General features: G+C 37.3%; 1 long non-coding RNA gene across 1 annotated transcript in view; it reads right to left on the bottom strand.

The window, feature by feature from the left end:
- The window catches only part of LOC150007778 (uncharacterized), an 81,546-nt gene extending 63,900 nt beyond the window's left edge, over positions 1-17,646 (bottom strand). Inside the window, exon 1 of the long non-coding RNA XR_016511838.1 lies at positions 17,593-17,646. This is a non-coding gene — a long non-coding RNA (uncharacterized LOC150007778). The remainder of the gene's footprint in view (positions 1-17,592) is intronic.
- Between the last annotated feature and the right edge of the window lie 329 nt (positions 17,647-17,975).

The following is a 17,975-nucleotide window of genomic DNA, read 5'->3' as shown; positions in this document are numbered from 1 at the left end:
ATACCATGTATTGAATAAACTATCTTTAGCCTATTATGTGTGCTTGAGTCCTCTGTTGAATATTAATTGACTATAAAGGTGTGGGTTTATTTCTGGGCTCTATTCTATTCCATTGATCTATATGTCTGTTTTTATGATAATACCAGGCTGTTTTTATTACTATGGCCTTGTAGTATAGTTTGACATTAGGTAGTGTGATTCCTCTGACTTTGTTCCTTTTTATCAAGATTGCTGCTGCTATGCAGGGTGTTTTGTGGTTCCATATAAATTTTTGAAATATTTGCTTTACTTCTGTGAAGTACATCATTGGAATCTTGCTAGTTTGATAAGCAGAAAAGAACAAAGTGCCTCTAAAACTTAGAGTAGAAAATTACTAAGCACCTCTCCCAAGCTAGCTGTCACTTACCCCAGGAGTTATATGCCCCAGATGGAACTGGAGTTGGGCAACCATGAAACAAACATGGCCTGCAGTTTCACAAGACCTGAGCCAACACCTGTGCTAAAACAGAGTATCCGTTACTGGCCATGTACCTGATCACAAAGTTCCCTACTGTCAGAGGTAACTGAGGTATAGCTGCCAGCACCCTGATGGGACCTGGATTTTTCCCCCCTTGAGTATTTCCCAGGAGCAAGGGCCATAGATCTGGATTTTCTGTTCCTACAGTAATCATCCCTAACCAGAGGGCATCGTTACAGATCTGACCATCATGGTGACTCAGTAGAACCAATCAGTTTTAGACACCTCATGCTTAGAATGTAACTCTGGACTACCCAGCCAATGGGGAAACAAGGGAGGGCACCCTGCATTAGACAATGTCTGTCCTGACAACAGTATGACTGCCTCGGGCAGCACACCCATTTCTGCAGACTTGTGAATAAATGCCTCGCTTTGCTGCTGAAGTCCTGTGTCCTGGTGTCTTATTGTGAGCATTTCTCACAATAGGATGGCATTGAATCTAGAGATTGCTTTCTACACTATGGACATGTTAATGATGTTCATTCTTCCTATCCATGAACACAGTATTGGCTTCCACTTATTTGTACCTTTTTCCATTTCTTTCTTCAGTGTCTTACAATTTTTTAAATGCAGTTCTTTTACACCCTTGGTTCAGTTTATTCCTAGTTTTTTATTCTTTTTGAAGCAATTGTGAATGGGATTGTTTTCTTAATTTCCCTTTCTGTAAGTTCATTATTGGCATATAAAAATGCAACTGATTTCTGGATATTAATTTTTTATCCTGCTACTTCACTAAATTCATTTATCCGTTCTAGTAGCTTCTTGGTGAAATCTTTGGGGTTTTCTATGTATAATATGTCATCAGCAAATAAAGACAGTTTTAGTTCTTTCTTTCCAATTTGGATGCCTTTTATTTCTTCTTCTTGTCTGATTGATGTGGCTAGGATGAACTTCCAGTACTATGTTGAATAAGAGAGGTGAAAGCAGACATCCCTGTCTTGTTCCCGATCTTAGGGGGAACATTTATAGTTTTTGCCCATTGAGTATGATGCTGGCAATGAGTTTGTCATATATGGTCCTTATTAGGTTTAGGACCATAAACCCCCACTTTGCTGAGAGTTTTGATAATAAATGGGTACTCGGTTTTACCAAAAGCTTTTTCTGCATCTATTGATATGATCACGTGGTTTTAATCCTTTATTTTGTTTATGTGGTAAATCATATTTATTGATTTGCGAGTGTTGTACCAACCTTGCAGTCCTGGAATACATCCTACCTGATTATGGTGTGTGATCTTTTCAATGCATTGCTGTATTCGGTTTGCTAATATTCTGTTGAGGATTTTAGCATCTATGTTCATCAGGGATATTGGCTTTTTTTTTTTTTTCTTCTTCTTCTTTGTAGTGTCTTTATATGGTTTTGGAATTAGGATAATGCTGGCCTTGCGAAATGAGTTTGGGAGACTACTCTCCTCTTGAATTTTATGAAATAGTCTGAGAAGGAGAGATGTTAGTTCTTGTTGGAATGTTTGGTAAAATTCACCTGTGAAGCATCTGGTCCAGGGCATTTGTTTGTTGGAAGTACTTTTTTTTATCACTGCACTAATTTCAATAGGTGTAATCTGTCTAATCAGGTTCTTTGATTCTTCCTGATTTATTTTTGGAAGCTTGTATGTTTCTAGGACTTTACCATTTTATCCAGGTTGTCCAGTGCGTATGCATATAATTGTTCACAATATTTTCTTACAATTCTTTCTATTTCTTTGGTGTCAGTTCTTATTTCTCCTCTTTCATTTCTGATTTTATTTATTTGAGTCCTTTCCCTTTTTTCTTGATGAGTCTGTTTAAAGGTTTGTCAATCTTATTGATCTTATCAAAGAACTAGCTCTTGGATTCATTGACCTTTTGCTTTTTCTGCTTTTTTTTTAGATTCTAGTTCATTTATCTCTGCTTTGATCTTTATTATTTCCTTCCTTCTACTCACTTTGGGCTTTGTTTGTTGTTCTTTTTCAAATTTCTTTAAGTGTGAAGTTAGATCGTCTATTTGAGCTTTTATTTTTTCTTTTTCTTTTTTCTTTTGGTGATAAGCCTGTAATACTATGAATTTCCATCTTAGTATTGCTTTCCCAGTGTGCCACAGATTTTGGATTGCTGTGTCCTCATTTTCATTTGTTTCAAGGTATCTTTTGATTTCTTTCTTGATCTCATTTTGACCATTCATTGTTTAATAACATGTTATTTAGCTTCCATGTCTTTGCTTGTTTTTCATTGTTTTTCTTGTGACTAATCTCTATTTTCATAGCATTGTGGTCAGAGAAGAGGCATGAGATAATTTAAGTCTTCCTAAATTTATTAAGACTTGTTTAGTGTCCCAACATGTGGTCTAACCTAGAAAATCTTCCATGTGCACTTGAAAAGTATGTATATTCTGCTGCTTTGGGGTGAAATGATAGGAAGATATCAATTAAATCCATTTGATCTAGTGTGTAGTTTAAGGCCACTGTCTCCTTGGTGATTTTCTGCCTGGTAGATCTATCCATTGAAGTCAATGGGGTGTTAAAATCCCCAACCATGACTGTCTTTCTGTCGATCTCTCCTTTTATTTCCATTAAGATTTGCTTTCCATATTTAGGTGCTCCTATGTTGGGTGCATAAATGTTTACTAGAGCTATATCCTCTTGTTGGATTGTTCCCTTTATTGTTATGTAGTGTCCTTCTTTGTCTCTTACTATATTATAGCCATGGTTTTAAAGTCTACTTTGTTGGATATAAGTACTGCTACCCCATATTTATTTTTCTTTGCTATTTGCATGAAATATCTTGCTCCAACCCTTTACTTTTAGTCTATGTGTATCTTTTTATCTGAGATGAGTCTTTTGGAGGTAGCATATGTATGGGTCTTGTTTTCTTACCCATTCAGCAGCCCTATGTCCTTTGGTGGGAGCAGTTAAGCCATTTACATTTAAGGTGAATATGGATAGATATGTATGTAGAGCCATTTTATTGTTAGACTGTTTTCCTCTATTTTTTTTTTCTTTTTCTTTCTTTCTTTCTCTCTCTTTTTTTTTTTTTTTTTTTTTCTCCCTCTTTTTAAAGCAACCTCTTTAACATTTGTTGCAGTCCTGGTTTGGTGTTAACAAACTCCTTTAGCTTTTTCTTGTCTGGGAAGCTCATTATTTCTCCTTCAATTTTAAAAGATAGCCTCACTGGGTAAAGTAGCCTTCATTGTAGGTCCTTGCTTTTCAACACCTTGAATATTTGACACCACTCCTTTCTGGCCTGAAATGTTTCTGTTAAGTAATTAGATGCCAGTCTAATTGGTGCTCTCTTGTAGGTAATTACTTGCTTTTCTCTTGTGGCTCTTAGGATTCTCTCTTTGTCTTTAAGCCTTGTCATTTTAATTATGTGTTTCAGTGTAGGCCTCTTTGGGTCCAGCTTGTGTGGGACTCTGAGCTTCCTAGACTTGAGTAACTTTTTCCTTCACCAGATTAGGGGAGTTTCTGGTCATTATTTCTTCAAGTAAGTTTTCGATGTCTTGCTCACTCTCTTCTCTTTCTGGTATTCCCATAACGCAGATGTTGTCACATTTCATTGTTGTTCAAAATGTGTCTTAAGCTCTCAGTTTTTTTAAATTATTTTTTCTTTTTGCTGCCCTGCCTGGGCCATTCTTTTTTTACCCTGTCTTCCAAAATACTGATTCTATCCTCTGCTTCATCTAACCTACTGTTTATTCCTGCTGGTGTATTATTCATCTCAGATATTGTATTTTTTATTTCTAACTGGTCCTTTTTTATGGCTTCTATGTCTTTTTTCATACTGTTAAGTATCTTTATAATCACCATATCTTTATAATCATTATTCTAAACTCTCCATCTGCTAAATTGCTTGCCTCCATTTCATCTAGTTCTTCTGAAGAATTCTCTTGGTCTTTGATTTGGGGTCTATTTCTTTATCTTCCCATTTTGTCTGCTTTGTATTTTCTGTCTTAGATGTCAAACTAATCAGTCTTTAAGCTGATTGGTTGTTAATCTAATCAATCTGTAATCAGCAGTCTGCTTAAGTACCACAGAATGGGGCAGAGTAATTCCTGTGGGCAGGACTATTGCTTCCCCTCAGGCTGATATCACTTGGAGGGGAGTGCTCTGCCTGAGGAAGACGGCTCCTGCAGTATGGGGAGTGAGTCAGCACAGGGATCCTGGGGGCTGTTCCTTCAGTTCTCTCCCCAGAACCGCCAACCCTAGACTCTCCTGACGCATCTCTGGTCCACTCTGCCCTCCCTCTGCCAGAGCCCAGGGTAAGTGCACTGACCCTTTAAGAGGCTCTCTGTATCTCCAGCCATCCCTCCCTAGCAGACAAAAATCCTGCTACTTTTCACAGCTGGATGTTTTCTGGGTTTCTTTCCAGCTCTGGTGCTGTAGTCTGGGTAGTCCAGCTTGGGGTTTAGTCCCTACACTTCTCAGGGAACCCCCCATCCCCTTAAATATCCTTCCAGGACTTCAGCTGCCACCTGTGGGAGCCCAGCCAGCCTTCTCATGCCTCCTCCACACTCCCTACCAGTCACGTTGTAGTGAAGTGGTTTCTTCCATCTGTCCGTGGTTATGAGGCTTCTCTTCAGCTAGTGTTCAGGCTGGTTATTTCAGATGATTTCTCTACAATTTAGTGGTATTTCGAGATTGGTCCTGGGAGAAGATTAGCGTAGCTTCCACTTACTCCTCCACCATCTTAGATCAACTCTAGAGTAATTTTGATTTACTTTTCTGGTAGGTCCTGATATTCCATACCAAAAGAGTCATCAGACTATTTTACCTAACCTAGAATTTTTGCTTCTGGATTTATTTTACCTAGTAAATTTCTGCATCATGTATTCACTTAATGAGTGAAGCCATAAAGTAATAGAGTCCTTTTTAAATAAACTGTCCAATAAGGAAGTCAAGTCTTGAAACTATGAAAATTAGAGCTTTTCCACTATTATGCTTCAAATCTTATGATTCACACAAGGTTCTTACGTACCTTTTTGGCTACAAGTACAACCTAATATAAATTTTAAAAAATAGTTTAAAAGTAAACTCATGTGTCAGCATAATCTAAACATGGAAGGCATCCTCTTATAAGTAGCAATGGTGCTAAAATTCTGAAGTTAGAAAGTTTACTGTAAGTAAGAAGCCAAAAGTTCAGACATTCAACCAAAGTTGATCCAAACCTCTTGGGTTGGAAATATCACAAAAGCGGTCTTTTCCACGAAATGGCCTGTATTTCCTGTTTTTAGCTAAGCTGGAAGTGCAATAGGAACAATACTTATTATGGCATGTCACTGCTTCTACTTTTGGTCTGAAAACACCAAGCAGAGACTATGAGTGTGACAAATCAAAAGAAAAAAAAAAATTGAGTGGAGAGGTGTTCTGGGCTAAGAAAGGGAGAGTTATTGGGAACAGAATTTCCAAACTTGACCACCAGTTAACCATAGCTTGGCTGCCCAATGTGCTATGAGTCACTACCAACTTGCTCCAAAATAACACAAGAACATCTTGGGCTAGATCATTACTAAAGTATATTGTTGATATTATTTCCAGAAAAAAAATAAGCAGAAAGAGTTATTCAATGGTCAAATGGTACTCATGTAAATTTCTTTTTACAGAATAATCTGGAAATGAGATAGCACGAACAACTTGCTAGACAGTCTGATAATGTTATTCACCACATTCATTTAGAAATTTTAGTCAAAAATCACAGCTCTCAGGAACAAGGTTGATAATAACTCTTCACAGGAAGAGTGTGAAATTGTTAAAAACAGAACACACACTGAATTGTCAAAATCAAAGTCTGAAAAGTTTTTATGGATTGTGGTTATGGAGCTATAGTTTTCATTTTCTAAAAGGCCACTAAATGCTGCTGTCTCTAACTTAATTTCTTACCATCTTCAAAACTAATACTTAATTGATGAACTCAAACTACTAATATTCAACCAGTTCATTAATAACTCTATTGAATTTGTACAATATTGATTGTACTTACTCAATTAAGAAAGAAAATTTGGGTGCTATTTCTCTTTTCTACTTGATTGCTCCATGTTAAAGGAGAGGATATAAAGTTGGACAAGGCATTTAGTGATACAACATGTAAGCATCCTCTTCTAGAACCTGGAAATATTACTTGCCCCTAATAAATCAGCCCTCAAAAATGAATAATAATAATAGTAAAAATACAGGAGAAAAAGGAAAAAATATTTAGGATTTGTAGTCAGAATGAGAGACCCTGGACAGCATACAATGTTGACACTGACCTATAAATGAAGTTCGTGAGGCCCTCCAAAAAAAACTGTGAAAAGTAAGAAAACAAGGAAATGAGACAGCAGAACTGAGATGCAAAACAACGTCCTCATCCATCCCTTGTGGAGGTCCAGCAGGCCTAGCAAAAGGAGGAGCCTGGCAGCCAGGGAGGCATCCTGGCTATCTAGGGCTTGGTGGTGCAGTAACACAAACTTGATTAAACAGAAGAGCAGAGAATGCATTGCTCAAAACTAGCCCTGGGGCAAGCTCTCCACCAAGACCAGGCTATGAAGCCAAGAAGAGCAAGAGGCGATAAGGCGCCCTGCCGGAATCACAATCAGAAAGATGGTGAAAGGGCACAACCTTTGTGGAGAGTAAGGATGACAGGCCTAGGACGTGCTTTTTTGGTGGGTGCTGTGAACAGGGACCTGCCCTATAGTCTGAAGCAAAATCCCAGCACTAGTGTGTGTCATTTTGTTATTTTGTTGTTTCCATGGGCTTGGCAATCTCCATTTTGCCACAGTCCCTGCCTTTCCTCTTTGTTTATACCCTTGACATTTTGTATGTGTGTTGCTTTGCGTCCCCAGGAGTCTGTACTCCAGATCTGAGTAATACTCAACATAAAAACAGATTAATCAAGTGAATATACAGTATGTTTATTATTCGTTTCCATGGCTGGGTTAATAATTCAATCATGTTAGTTAACAGTTAAAAAGAGAGAGAGAAAAAATAATAATGGGTCTCTTGTTTGGTGGCAGTCCAACTTCCTTCCTGGAGCCATTCTGTTGGCAAGCTCTGAGACATGAGCTCTGCTGGGGAACCAAGTTCAGCGGACGGTAAAGCCTGGAACACTGTAGCTGGACTTTAAATTAACAGACTATGCATGTTTGTTCAACTTTGACTCCATAACAAAAAGACCACCTTTGATCTCTTGAGAAGGGCTTGCCTAGCCGAGGTAATTCCGACACAAAGGAAACTCAAACTGTAGAGAAGCAAAACAAATACATTCAGAGTGGCTCTCCTAATGTACAATTTACAGAACAATGAAACCCTTATAGTGAGTTATTTACTGGGGCAAAGGCCATGTCTCATTCGGTTTTTACTTCCCAGCATCTAAGCATAGTGGCTGGCATATGGTAGGCGTTCTATAAACATGCAGTGAACTGAACTGAACTGAGTTGCTTCATATCCCCACCACTGGTCTCCTTTCATCTGGTTAACAACTGTACTTGACCTTGGCTCAGCCGTCACTTCCTCAGAAAGACCCTCCCTGACCTCTCTGACTTGATCAATTTTCCCTAATATTTACAGTTATACTGTTAGGCACATACCTTCAAAGCAACTATCATCGCTATAATTTTACATTTACTAACAATACAAATATTGATATAACAATACAAACTATACACAATAAATTCTGAGAAGGCAAGAACTGTGTCTTGTTGTTTTCCGCTCATGCAGTAAATATTGTTTTTGTTGGCATTCGGTAAATATTTGTTAAAGTAGTGAACCAAGAACCCATAATTTTCATGGTTTCCTCTCATTCTAATAATACTCACAAGTCCTCAAATAATATGAAATAAATTGTCCAGCACAAACTCACATAACAACCAGTGATGGGAAAGCAAATTTGTGGTACAGGCCATCTAGTTAGGAAGAATTTTGATAAGGCAAAAGGAAAATGCACCTATCTTCCATGACGCCCATTATTTAAGTCTCCAACCTGAAGTGCACTATAGAAATGTTTGTGAAGCTATGTTTATTCCTTTATAGGCATCTCAGGTATTTTATTTTTAAAAAGAAGAAGGAAAAGGCAAAACTCATTAAGTCAAACCATAAAAGGTCAAAAACTCTCAAATACTGTCAGTTTCATAAGGCCTAATCTAGCAGACTATGACTAACCTAGCAGACTATGACTAATCTAGGAGACTATGTATATTTTTTTACATAGTTTAGTCACAGGTAAGAAGTTTTTCTATGGTATTGTCCTCTGAACCTTGGGGATAAAGCAAAAACAAAAACAAAAAACAAAAAATCCTGCTCTGATCCAAAATACAGTACTAAAGGATATGAGATGTGGTAAATGATGAGGTTATTTTCTGGATAAAGAAGAAGAAAGAGCAGAAACTACAACTTAGTCATGTTTAATCTAGTACCCAAACAATTATAATAATGTAAGATATCCAATATTATTCCAGTCAACTACTTAAGTAAAATTCCAGAATGATTAAGACTAAATAAATAAAAGCCCATCTGAGAGGGCTGTTGTTTTAATTCAACTGCATCATATATATCAAGCAACTCATATGTGTCAAGCAGCATACTGAGCATGATAGATGCAGACCGTCCCTGTCCTCAGGAACTCAGAAGCAATGAAAGAGTCCCCAGTCTGCATTGCAAGCCCCTCACAGCTACTTTATCTTCCTCTCACACCCTGGGGGAAACTTCTGGCCTCAGGCCGGTCCACAACAGATGCTCTCCTTCCCCTAAAGAGAATTATTTCTCTTCACTTGGCCAGAATCCTTAAGACAAGGTGCTCTGAACCAAGACAGGTTTCAATAAATAGTCTTAGAATAAATTAATTAATTATCCAAATGACATGAGAGAGACATCTGTAAACAAGGAATTGGATGGGAACACCTATAGCTTGCTTTCAACAAGGGTCGGGTTTTCTGACTTGGCTCTCAACTTTTACGTTTTCAAGTGCATTTCTTGGTGACTTATCTATCGCCTGGCATAAAGAAGACATTTTTATGACTGATTTAAGTCAGCCTTACTCAAAAGTAAATGTTCAGCTTTCTTCTTTAACTATGTCTAGTATGTGCAGCAGATACTCTGGCTCTTAGGAGGCAGAAGAATCTTAGTCCTATCAGTGTGTGACTTCGAAGAAATTATAAATTCTCTCTGTGCCCCTGTTTTTTATCTGTAAAATGTTGATATCACACAGTAATTTTATGAGGATTAAATGTGGCAATACATGTAAAGCACTTGGCATAGCGTCTGATATATAGAGTGTGCAGCCAGTGTTGGTATTATGATTAATATTATTGTATTACTTGTAGCATTATTATTCCTCTTTCCATGTACTTTCTTATTGGGGGAATCAAGGTCTTACTTAGATTGAAGAGCTCAAAAAAAGTTTATAAAAAGACCAAGTATCTTCATTCAATCATTTTACAAATACTTATCTGGACTGACCAACTCCCAGAATCAAATAGGTGACTTACTGGGGCTTGGAAGAGAGCAGGTAGAATTGTGAAAGAATAAGTGAAGCATAAGTTAGTGGGACCAAACTAGGTCCAAATCCTGAGGACAGTTAGCATGAATAAAAGGGGTCAGATATAGAAGTGAATGTCAATGTTAAGCAGCATTAAGTCTTGTAAAATCACATTAACCTTTAACAAGAAGAGAGCCCAAGCACGAAGAACTTTCCTACCCATGACTGGACCCTACTTAACCCAGAATGCTAAAGAAAGGTTCCCCATCTTAAATGAGCATAAATCTTATCAGAGAAGGTTTGTTTTGTTATTGTTCATCATCATAAAAAAAAAAACAAGACATAGAAATCATTTACCTTGACAAGAATTATCATCCAAAAGTGAACTGGAGGTTTATTCAGAAATGGAAGTCTAGTCCTGAGGTGAGGATGAAAATCAAGTCTAATGAGGATAATTCCCAAAGGTATTGAGCAATAAAATGGGAAAGTAAAAGCAGCTCCTCAGATAAACACCTATATCCCAGGCTGTTCAAGGCTGGCTGGTCTTACAAGGATCAAAGTAAGCAGCGAACTATCTGAAAGTCCTCAAATTCTCTTAAGTGTCATTATTTGCTGATTGCTTTCTACCAACTACTTATCTGGTGTCCACAGACAACGGTTCATTTTGAAATGCCAGAATCATCCTGCTAGAAATACTCAAAACACAGGAAACTGCATAGGCATGGACCCAAAATGTCCTGTGGTTTTATTGTTGTTGATTTTTATTTACACTAGGGCAGAGATTGGGCAAGGGAGAGATGCCTTATAATTTGTCAGAATGATGAAGGCAACTTGCAAACTAACATTTAAGTTATAATACTGTCATACTTTTATGGATGCTGGATTAGAAACAAGTGACATTATTACTCTCAGCAGTAGAGGAGGTAGCCAGAATTTTCTTGTACCAATTCCTAAAGTACCAGTTCCCACAGGGCAACAAAAGAGGGTTAAGAGACTCCTGTACAAACACTGTAAGAGAAGAGCCCTGAGCTTAGGGAACCTGAATCTTTTATACTGGACAGTAATCATACCTGCCCTTTTCTCTGGAGGGATACACTATCTCCATCTTCCAAGGCTGTTCACTCTACACACATTTTTTTAAATGATGGAATGGAATAAAGTTAGTTACTTCCTCTGCTAATAAGATATATAGAAATGAGACCCATTCTGAGAACTGTGTCTTACTATGATTGTGACATAAAGTACTCACACAGAACATGCCTAAGTGCGTAGCATCCTGTTGGTCAACTGCTTAAGTAACTAGATCTACAAGGCCCTTTCTGGTTCGGGATGTCATCTAATTTGGACAAACCACTATTATACATTCCCAAAAACATTCTCCTGAGCTTGCAAATCACATATAGGTATTCATTTCCTCTTTTTTAAGGTCAGCACAAATTTCTGAAACTCTTGTCTTATACCATTACCCGGAAGGATTTGGAGATTCAATTCATATTGTAAAAGGTTTCTGCAACATAGAATATATTTCTTCCACTATTACTAGAACAGTTTTCAAAAGTATAGTCTATACCTAGTATGGGGTTTAAGGTTGTAATAGTCCTACCTTATACTTTAAAAGCATTTTAATAATAATGCTCCCTGCATCCACTACCAGTCCACCCAAACCTAAGTCGTCGTCGGCAGCCGTCCGTCTCGAGAGACGATGGTGTAGCTTCTTAAGAGTCTATCTGCACCGCCGAGAATGGCTGTGCAGTCCGACTCGGGAGTGACATGGTATCTGTCTCCTCCCGTGTTGAATCGACATCTTGTGATGACGCTGAAGCTACAGAGCCTGGGCAGGGTAATATGGAGGGTCTGCTGTTGCCCATGCAGCAGACCCCCCCTCTCTTCGCAGCTGAAGGGTCCAAGGGAAAGACGGAGTCGATACAGCTTGGGTTCAGGTGCGCCGCAGGAGTTGCCGGTGTTGACTACAACGTCAAACCGCCTTAGGGACTCCGGCTCCGGATTTTCTGTCGGGGTTTACTCCCTTAGCCTTTCCCCTGAAGAGGTATGCCGCAAGGCAGCGGAGGTTTTCTGGAGTCAGAGTTTTCCTTCTCTGATGTGCCCTGACTGGAAGATCGAACCAGCGCCACTTAGCTCGCAGGCCGACGCTCAATCCACTGAGCTAAACCAGCCGGGGCTCACCCAAACCTAAGTAAGGGTGTCAATACTGAATAGTAACAAAGTCATGAGTCCTATATTTCATGCTTACTAGCTATTGCCTTGGGTGAGTCACTTCTTCCTCTACCTTAGTCTCCTCACTGTGAAATAGGTATAATAATACTCACTCTTCCTACCTCACACAATTTTTGAAAAACTCATATAACACCTGTGAAAGCAATTAATATCAAGAAATAATCATACCCTCAAGAGTACATTAGAAGAGTTGAGGGGTAATCAGTCATTTGCATTTGGGATCATATGTTATTGAGTGTCTAGAGGAAACCTCTTTGTCATCAAATTTTGGGGGGAGATTGGGAATGAAAAGGGTAGAGGAGGGAGGAAACACAATGTTACTTCTAGGTCTGAATAAATAACAGATACATAAAATAACCAAGGTTTTATGAAACATTGGCTTTTGATTAATTTTAGTTGAAAATCAGTGAACAGTGAAGAGATAAATATGCTATCCACTTTTCATTAATATCTTCATAAATCTGCCTTCCATATTTTTACCTTTTTCTAAGGCACCAATAATAAGACTACTGTCAGAGTATGTTATTTTCCCCAACAGTGTCAGGGTGGGCCTGCAGGCAATGCACAAAAGTCTCAAGGAAAATAGTTTAAAACCCATAAAAGATGCATGGCAGCTAGTGAAAGAGTTCTCATGCTGCAAATTACAAAGATTTGGATCAAAAATTCTTCTCTCCGCCTAACTTTCCAGAAATGGAAAACCTTATAGACTTTTAATATAGTAAAAAGGCCAGGGGCATAAGCACTGAACAGATCAAAAGTGGGAAGCAAAGAAAACAGAAGAAAGTGGAGGGGGCAGGGATCTGCTAATGAGCCAAATTGTTTTGAAATGAAAACCAGAATAAGAAAGAACTAAAAAGATAGAAATATTAATTTATTCTTGTGACATTATATTTTTTCCTTATAGGAAGAAAACTGGATCTAGATTATTCCCACTCCCTAGAATCTTGTACTCTGTTCTGTTTATAGAAGTTGTCAAATTTTGGCAACAGTACCATTTACAGAAAACATATTTCCCATTGAAATTACAGTTAACAAAACTATCTCTCAATTCCTTAAATTCCCTTGAAATCTCAAATGATCTGCATCAGCCTTGGAATTAGATGTGTCTAAGTATGTTTCTAATAGCATCCAATTGTCTAGAAAGAAGCGATTCATAGAGCTTCTAAGCATGAAGTCTCTTTCTGGAGAACAATGACTTCTGAAGCCAATTTTTGTACCATGTTTTTTATGCTCTATTCTGTTTTCTCATGAATCCTACCTTATTTTGACCTGTTTTATGGTTAATGAAACCCTGTGTTCATTTGTCTGTTCAAAACATCCAAAGTTCTCAATGTTAAATATTTTGTATTTTACAGTTCAAGGAGTTATCCATCTTTTCATTTGTTTTGTACATCATTTTCTCCAATTTCTTGATCTTATTAATCACTGCAATATCTAAATTACCTATGGGTTTATTGTCTTTTTTCTCTTGGGTTTCAGTTATTTCTTCCTGTTCTATAGCATGCCTTGTAATTTTTTATTGCATGATGAATATTATGGAATCTCTAAATGATATCCTCCTTTAAAGAGGATTAAATTTTTTCTGGCATTCAATAATAAAAAGATTCTGGTAGATCACCTGGACCTATCTAGGCCTGATTTAAAGCTTCGTTGGGACTTGTCTATTTCAGTTTTCCTAGGGTAAGGCAACTATTTCTAGCGCTTGTCAGACATGATCTCACTGAACGCCTGAGCATGTTTACCAATGCCTCTTGACCTAGGCAGCATTTGAGTTCCTCTCTTTCTCTGCAGCACTATTTGTGGCTACAAATATCCCAGACCAGTTATTTGGCCATCCAGATGTTCTTTTGTGCAAGGTTTCTTAGGGTCTTTGTCCTGCCTGTATCCAAATTAGTACTTGAGCAGAATTTCTATGCAGATATTTGGGCTGCTTTTCTGTGGTTTCCTCCTCTCCAGAAATTTGTCCCTCTTGTCCTAGCCACCTTGCCCCAAATTCTGTCTTCTTTTTCTTTAGTGCAATAACAATGACATTCTTCTTATATTTTATTCACCAGTCCTATGAATTAGGAAATGCTCTCTTGATAGGAAAAGCCAAGGAGAATTTAAGTTCAGCTTACATGCTTCTCTTTTCTCATAGATCATAACCCCTCTATGTCTAACTATGTTGGTTGCTTGCCTTCAATGTGCTGTCTTACGTATTCTTTTGAGCTTTATAGTCATTTACTGCAGAAGGATTTGTCCTATACAAGTGACTCCCTTCTGGGAAAATGAAGTCTTCAGTACAAATTTTATTACACAGAATATTTAGAGAATAAAGTGAGCTTTAATATAGAAGCAAGTACAGACACATGTATCACAATATGGGCATCAAATACCCTCCTTAACGTTGGTAGAGAAGTAAACATGGATTGACATAACATAATAAAATAAGACAGTGGTCATTGTATGGTGGACAGCCCACTAGGATAGAAAAAGCCTGATTTACTGTCACAAACAAGGATAGGTACAATTATCCTCAAGGTAGCAGACAATTAGGTAGGTACTCATACTGGGGAAGCTAGGTGATCCTCAAAACCCTGAACTCTAATATGAACAAGGCTTCAAGATGGCAAAGAATCCCAAAATGAGGCCTAGCACAGCTGTATGGGACTCTAGTGCTCTAATTAATTTTCCCTGCCAAAAGAAGTCTTTTTTTTTTTTTTTTTTGTCTAAGTGGCTAATCAATCAAGCCCAATCACTAAGAGGAAATGCTCAAGGCTGAAAGCAATTTTGACTAGTTAGGGTAAACAGTGACCTTCACCATCAGTGATTACACAGGGAGACATGCTTCCATCAGGACATCTACTATCCACCACCACTCCACCACCCCTTAAGGTTCCACTGAATTAGACCGTGAGGGATAGACCCCTCCATCATCAGCATTATTCAACCTCATCAGTGACCTAGCCGTCCAAGAAAGGTCAGGGGCCCGCCACCCACAGCAATAAGTAAATTACATACATAATAAGAATCATTTACAAAGAAATTATTTTTTGCTTTAAAAACATCAAAATAAAATTTAAAAATTAATCAATTACCCTGATTTTCTAGTATATATATTTACCATGAAGAGTATTATATAACAATTAAAATTTAATGTTTATAGAATCCACATTTTTAATTCAAATATTTGCTTTCCAGCCAAGCAGCTATAAGAGACACAGTATATATTTATGTGTCTATTTCTATATTCCTCTTATACTTATGAGGGAAAGATGAAGTATTTTCCAACATGTTATTCCCAGGACTTAGCATGATGCCCAACACACAGCAGATGATCAATAAGTAAATAATGAATAAACCAATTAAACTTTGGGATGGTCCAAGGACATGCCCATCATGCTGATATCAAGATAAATGGACTTCCTGATCAGACATGACTCTATACTAAAATTGGAGAAGTTAGAAAAATCTAGATTGCTAAGGGTTCTAAATAATAGATTCTTTACTATAGTTACAAGGTGCAATCAAAAGAGCAGCAGAAGAAAGAATATTTATTCAAGAACTGGCTCTGCCACTGTTTGTCCGGGAGGGTGTCTTTGAGCAAGACACACATTGCCTACAAAGTCAGTGTCCTCACCTATACAAAGAGAGGTGTGTATATTTGCTCTGCAGAGCCTGAGTTCTGCAGGGGTGATAAATCCAGCTCTAGTCCCTCCCTGGCAACAACCATAAGCTCCTCTTGCCTTCTGTAGAAGATTACAGTTGTGCAATTGAGGCCCTGGTTAGAAGTTTGAAAAGTGTAAGACCTTACGATCCCAAAGATGTTTTCCAACTCCACAAGGCCCTAATTTTATGAATATTTTTAACTAGATGATGGGGAAAAAAAGCTGTCAACTTTTATAATCAGAACCAAAAATGAAACCACTTTCACGGTGCTTAGTTTTTGGCAGATTTTCAAAGACAAATTCCCAAGACTCTGATAATTTTTAAACTCACATATTTAATGAATATTTAATCCGTGTCTTAAAATTCATCACAATGTTTATTTTCTGAGAACTAAGACCACCTTTCTAAAGGAACTTTTTAATATATTTAACAAATACTTTTTAGCAAAAAGCCTGAGTTTCAAAGAAAAATAATCTAGTAACTCAGCTGCTAATTAACCTGGTTTATGAAGATTTTACTAACTGAAAACAGTGTCCTCCTCTCTCTCATGTAGGGGCCCTTACCATGAGCCAACAGTGTTTTTAAGAGAGATCAAGGGAGCCCCAAGAAGCCCTCCTACAGAAAGTGAACTTCCACGAAATCCCCAATTTTTTAAATATTTTTAATTGAGATAGTAAATCTTTCATCTTCCTTTATAATATTACTTATTAAAAGTAAATATAATCATATCTAACATTTGGGGGGGGGACTTACTGTGTACTTAAACACTATTCTAAATACTTTAAGTAAACTATACTTCGTAGAATTCTCACAACAGCCCCGTTTTCCAAAGCAGCAGCTGAGACACAAACTCTCACCCTTTGTGAGGGGCAGAGCCAGCCTCACCCAAGTGGTCTGATCTGGGAGCCCAGGTGTGGAACCACGAGGCCACACTGCTACACATCAGCATCCACCAAGGGACATCAACATCGAGGGAATGAAATAAACCAGGATGCTGAAAATTACTAAAAACAATCATCATGATTTGGAATTCATATTACTCTTTCCCATTTGTTTTTATTTTCCTCAAAATATATTTCCCCATAGTAAATTAAATAATATAGAATGAGGTAACAAGAAAGCAAAAAAAGCACTGGATACACAGTTAAAGTCAGGAAACCTGCACTTACCAGTTCTGCCACTAACATGGCTTTGGACAAGTCTTTAAATATGTATTCCAAACCTTAAGGAAAAAAATTCTAATTTTATCTATATAAAAATTCGTAAGGAAGTCATATAAATCATATTCTTAATGACCAAGATGTTGTAATAATTATTATTAAAGGAATAACTGCAACTAAATAGTCATGCTTTAATTTCTATTATACTAGCTTAAACTGAGCTTAAAAAAACTATTTTAAGACAGTTTAAGAATGGTTTCCTTTGTTTCATGGGACTTTTTCTATAGATAAAATTGTCAGCATTTTCTGTACTCTTCCACAACTTCCTGAAGATGAACCACATTAAATAAACTCCAGAAAGGCCACATTTAGAGCATATGGTAATTAGCAAACGTTGCTTAAAGTTTATTCATCTTATAGGACAAATGCCTTGCCCTTTGTTTTTATGTTAAAAAAAAAAAAAAAACCTAAAATTAAAGCACATATTTTTGCTATATTTATGCCAAATAAAAATCTAGTTTACAAATGGAAATACTAAATAGTAGATTTGATCAATATGCCATCATATGTTTGAATTTTCACAGGTATTGCTCTTTCCATTCACTCTTACCTTTTTCATAGTAGGAAGTCAGGCTCTGTGAGTCACTTCTTCATCCTGCTACCTGAAAGCAAAGAACATGGTGGTATTTACAGGATAAGCTAAAAAAAAAAAAAAAAAATCATTTTCCTAAATTTGCTAGCCGTGCATCCAAATTGAAGATTACATTTCCCTTCTATTTAAGATTTTCCCTTATAACAATATCTGTTAACATCTACATATGTAGAGCTTTTATAACCATTTAAGTCAGCTCAGCTTTAATAAATCAACTCAATGAAATGTGTGAGTTAAATATGCCTAACTTTTTTTCTTCGGGCATAGGGACAAGAGATAGAAGTTTTCCCTCACCTTTCTTTTGCTTTTAAATTTTTGGTTAAACATATGCATCAAGAATT

The sequence above is a fragment of the Furipterus horrens genome, unplaced genomic scaffold, assembly GCF_987537825.1.
Source record: "Furipterus horrens unplaced genomic scaffold, mFurHor1.1.pri manual_scaffold_6, whole genome shotgun sequence".
Lineage (NCBI taxonomy): Eukaryota > Metazoa > Chordata > Mammalia > Chiroptera > Furipteridae > Furipterus > Furipterus horrens.
Note: the sequence above shows the minus strand (reverse complement) of the source record. Positions and strands in the feature narration are given on the sequence as shown.